The following is a 5,271-nucleotide window of genomic DNA, read 5'->3' as shown; positions in this document are numbered from 1 at the left end:
GAGAACGAAGTGGCGACTTCATGGTGAAAAATTTGCCTGTGCACCATGAGTTGACAGCGGTGAAATGTTCCTCGTAGTTTTTTAAAGTTTTCATGACATCAGCGCTTGGATATACGAGGTTTTGCCCATCCCTGACGTATTCCTTGAGTGCAGTCAGGGAAGCATACTGATCGTCAGGCTTGCCAAGGAGAGCAGCCTTGCACTGCGGACAAGTTATAGATTTCGAAATTCCTTTCAAAATAAAACCGCCAAGGTAAAACAAGATGCGGCACTCGGTTGACGTGAGCTCTTCAATGAACAGAATTTCCGTGTCGTTGATTTCATCGACTTCGCTTTCTGCACATTCCTTCTTGCTATGTGCAAGCAGATCGACAAGGTATTCGCGGTCGTCAAGTTCGTAGCTTGTTGATCTCGGAGTGTGAAGAAAGTGGCTGACGCTGACGAGTCGGAGTGCACACTTCAAGTCATACGCAGTGGGCACTGGCTTCATGAGCCGCACCACAGAAAAAAGGTTTTCTAGGCAGTCTTGCAACAGCCTGCTCGTGAGGAGGAATTCATACCCTTCACTGCCAAGAAGCACTTCTTGAAGGCGAAGGACAGCCGTTGTCGCAATTAGGACCCCTGCTTGCGATGGCTTCCACTGAGATCCAGTGCCCATTTTCAGTTCTCTGATGGTGTCTGTTGCCGTGCGTAGTGTGTCCAAGGCGGCATGATATTTAGTAATGTTCCTGCGGCTTAGCGCCATGGTGGGATGACGCGATGACATGAGGGCATACCACCTAGAAACGAGGTCCATAAACCACGCTGTTGTTTCGGCCTCTGGCTCAATCACTCCTTCTTTTATTAGGAACCGAATAGCTGGTGGGGCTTCACGGAAGAGCTGGACAGCGACTCCTACTTTCATTTTGGTGAAGTGCCCACAACTAATGTGGGTTTCTGACAAATTTGGTGCTACCTTAAGTTCGTTGGCTGCGTCATAATCCAAGACGGCCTGTACATGCTCCAATTTCACCTTCGAGGCCGTCAGTCCGTTCCTGCTTACTGTAGTATCACTGAGTGTGAAAACTTTTGAGCTTAGAAGCTGTCCTTTCAGGTTCTTAAGGACATGTGCCGGGTCCGAGATGAAAAAAAGTTCCTTCCCTTTTAAGGTTGGGTGAGGTATTGAGCACGAAGTTGTCGAATGGCGGTGGCTCGAAAAGCCAAATTCTCTCCACATAGCGCGGTTTGCTGCACCCATGTCACATGTGATAACACGGACTCTTAGAGAAATCTGGCTGCATATCTGCACTATTTACAGGACATATGCCTTGAGTACAGAGCCGTCCACGTGCCTACCAGTGAATTCATAGGCTATCACTTGCTTCCATCTCTGGTTTACCCCACCTAGCATAAACACCAAAGCATGATTGGCTGGCTCTTCAGGCTTTGAGGGCAACGTCGTTCCTCCCAGAAGCACGTCTTCGCCACGGTCGAGTTCAAATCCGGGTGCTATCTCCATTTCATCTAAAAAGAGAACGCAGTCTTTCTCCACGTCCTCCATTCCCTCTGCTTTCGACCTCATGACGTCGATCACTTCATGCAGGATACCTGGCAGAAACTTCAGGCCCTGAATTCTTCTTGCTAACGTTCTGCTGGATGGAAGAGGGTAGCCAATCTTTCTGAGTGTTTCATACCCGGTGGTTCCACAAGCAAATTTAATTTTTAGACCTTGCTTTACTGTTTGCGCTGACCACGAATTACCATGATTGTTGTTCCGAGAAAGAGCACGAATTTGGTCTTCATTTAAAAACTTCGTATTTCGTGAGAAATTAGTTGCCTCTTTCTGCAGCTTGCGTACCTGCATCTGTAGTTTTTTGACAGTGTTCTTAGATTCGTTATGATGTTGTCTAAGCTTATTATTGGCTGCTGTGAGATCTGCAATCTTCTTCCTAAGCTCAGCTGCCTCAGAATCGAGGGGTTGGGTCGCAGTAACTATTGCAGTTTCTTGAAGCCGTGCATCCCTGGGGGTCGAAGTAAGTTGCCCATTAGCATTGTTGGTTTCCGTAGCCGCCAATCTCTCATTTATCTCCCCGTCTGACGAAGAATCAGCGGGAGAAAATTCCTGCGTAGTTGAGGGAAGAACGTTTCTCACTTCTCGTGAAGAATTGTGTGCGGCTGCGTCGTCACTGAATAATGCAGGCACGTGTGCATTTCGTTCCCTTGGTGGCCTTCGCTCTTTAGGAAGTTCTGGAAACAGATAAATAAGAAAAAATGCCCATTACATATATTTAAGATTGTGTTAACTAAAAGCAGAATAGAAGGCGCGCCAGAAAATTTAATATGTATGCGCATGAATCGTTTCCTCACATAACTTTTTCAAATGTAGATAATGAGCCGATAAGCAACGTGGTAACAAATACCAGGGTCAGGAGGCATCTCACCTTTGAATGGGAACACCGTTGGTACAGCATTAGGCTTGAGCTTCTTCCACCCATCCGCGCGGTTCTGTTCGAAGCTGCTGGCTTCGAAATGAGCCTGCAGATGAATTTGATATTGAAATTAGCGGCGCATTTCCGGCTCGATAATGAAAACAATGAAGGCAGCACGCAAGAGAACACAGTAGTCCAAATATCAGTCGAATTACTCGAATGAGAGCCTCAATCTGCACATAACATATCCTGTCTATCTCATTCACTGACTTAATCCGCCATCGCAGAACGAACCGTCGGGTTAACAGGCCAAAGAACAAATTAGTCGAAATATCAGGCGAATTACTCGAATGAGCGCCTCAATCTGCACATAACAACGATCTCTGTTAATCTCATTTACTGACATAATGCGGCGTCGTAGGACGAAGCGTCCGGTTAATAGGCAGCGGAAGCTACCCAACGCCGCACACATGTCAAAAACAACTTCAGAAATCGTGAGTGAATTAATCAAAATTGGTTCCTGGACCATCCATTTGCACAGTAATTGCCACAGCTTATGTGCCCTTGCTTGTCCTCATGCTCTGTGCCTTGATGCAATGTTTGGGCCCAGACCGCAATTCGCTGGCAAGCGCCTAGTAAAGGCAATTACCTTTGAATGAAAAGAAGCGGCGAAAGCACGCGTGGTACGTATTCCCCAGCGGACACGTGTCGTGCAATTTCGGATGCGAACAAGCAAGCGGCAGACAATGGCCTGTACCGCGCTGTGGTGAAACTCATTTACTTTGTTTTAGTGTTTCACGCAGCTTTCTTAAGCCGAGCAAGAAGAATATTGAACGACACTTAGCTGCCCAAACGCAACAAAATACAAATAAATCGCAACAAAAACAGCACTGAACCAACATGTGGCACTTACGCTGCAGACACACGAGGAGTTCGTCGGTTGCCACTTGTCACGCTTGACTCGCACCAGCCACAGAAGCCGCCTTTTTGGGTCCCTTGGAAAATGGAACATCCTCCAACCATTTCTCGAATGGTTGGAGCACTGAGGAACACAACATCCAGGCATTCTACGCCGATGAAAGCCGCGCGAACGCAGCAGCGTTTCGAGGACGCCCGCACAGCAGCGCGGCGAAGTCGACGCGGGCAACGCAATGGCGGAGGGAGCGCGCGAAAACAGGTTTAGGCGGCGCCGGCTGGTTCAAAGGGTGACCTCACCCTAAGCGGGGGCGCGCGCATCGAGGCACCCTAGAGTCCCACGGCTGCAAGCGCGTCTCTCCCGACGGAAGCGCGCGCGCTGCAAACGGCCCGAAGCAGCGAGCGTGGCCGCGCAGCAGCTCGCGGCTTGACGGTTCGCTGCTCTTCCGCGTTGCGTTCCCATTGCCCAACAATGCGCACAGAGCATCGCCGCAAGTAAACGTTTTCTCCTCGCTTGGCTCCGTTTTCTTCGTCACTGTATCTGTCATCAAAAGGAGCTACAGAATCGCTAAACGCGTAGAGTAATTAAAATCTGGGCCCGAACTCACAAAGCTTTTCGCTCGCAAGCGCTCTTTGCCATTGGCCGGCGGCCTCTTCTAATAATATATCCAGCATCAGCACTGGCTAGGATTTGCTGTTACGAACAATTCTATCGTAAGAACATTTTGTGAATATGGGCCCAGTTGAAGGGGCACGGAAAAGTTGCATGTTCGTAAGCCGTGGGGCGTTGCGGAGTCCAAGCAAAATAAGCTGCCGAAGATACGACGTACAGGGCGTTTCGGCGAACACTTTCAAATTTTTTAAAAGTATTGCCCCTGGCAGATGGCACAATTCTAGTCTATGAGCTAATCTACTCGAAGAGGTGGACAATACTTGCGCAAAAAATTGAAGTGTATAATCGACTAACTAACATAAATTGACTAGACTAATTAAGTTTTCAGCTAATTGCCTTACGGCACATTTTGCAATTTACAAATTCCGGCCGGGGAATTCGCAGGGAATATCCACTTGAAGATAACTGTGTGGATGACACCATTTACGACATACGCGCCATTCAAACTAGCAGTCAAACTTGCGCTAAAAATGCACTGTCGATCGTTCCATTTACTTTCTTAAAGAAACGTCGTTTTATGCATTGAGGCACAAAAGTAACTGCAACACCAATGTATTTTCCCGCGAAGTTCGGGAATTTATATTTCTTTCCAAGAATTCTTGCGAGCTTCCCGACTAGAATTTCTAAATTGCCATATGTACCATGAGGTTAATCTCTAGAAACATAATAAGTGAATTTTGTTAATATAGTTTACACATTTCAATTTTTGCGCAAATATTGTCCGCCTCTTCGTGTAGATCAGCTCACGGACTAGAATTGTGCTCTCTGCTACAGGCACTTAAAAAAAAATTGAAAGTGTACGCACGCTGAAACACGGGTACAAGACCGCTTCTCCTCCGCTGCTCGCTGCCCTGAACAAAAAAAAAAAAATGGCTAGATGACTTCGAAGAAAGCGGCACTCCAGTGTTGATTTCGACATAAGTGGGGCTGAATTTACAAAGCTTTGCGTTCGTGAGTGCTGTTTGCTATTGGCCGGCCGCCTTCGCTAACAATATGCCCGAGATCCCAGTTGGCTGTCGCCTGCGCTTACGAACAGTTCTAGCCCAAGAACCTTTTTGTGCCGTCGTCGCCATGTTATCACCTTTATGATGTTGCCATAATTTCTTCGTTGCCATGTGATCGTCGCCCTTCCGCCGTCTTCACTCTATCGCTGTCACTGCGTAGTCACACCACCGCCATCGCGCTGCCATCTTCCGGCCTTCGTCGTACCGTCATCGTCATTCCATAGTCATCAGTCCGTCGTGATCACGTCATTGTTCTCATCGCGCCATCGTG

The 5,271-nt window shown here is 47.8% G+C and overlaps 1 long non-coding RNA gene across 1 annotated transcript; it reads right to left on the bottom strand.

Moving 5' to 3' along the window:
* Positions 1-1,312: 1,312 nt before the first annotated feature.
* LOC139057035 (uncharacterized) lies at positions 1,313-3,622 on the bottom strand. The gene is made up of 3 exons (XR_011512536.1): positions 3,322-3,622; positions 2,421-2,514; positions 1,313-2,226 (listed from the first exon to the last, which is right to left on the bottom strand). It is a non-coding gene; the product is annotated as an uncharacterized lncRNA (long non-coding RNA).
* Positions 3,623-5,271: the final 1,649 nt, after the last annotated feature.

The sequence above is a fragment of the Dermacentor albipictus genome, chromosome 3, assembly GCF_038994185.2.
Source record: "Dermacentor albipictus isolate Rhodes 1998 colony chromosome 3, USDA_Dalb.pri_finalv2, whole genome shotgun sequence".
NCBI classification, from domain to species: Eukaryota; Metazoa; Arthropoda; class Arachnida; order Ixodida; family Ixodidae; genus Dermacentor; species Dermacentor albipictus.
The sequence above is the reverse complement of the archived record's forward strand: the minus strand, read 5'-3'. Positions and strand labels throughout refer to the sequence as shown.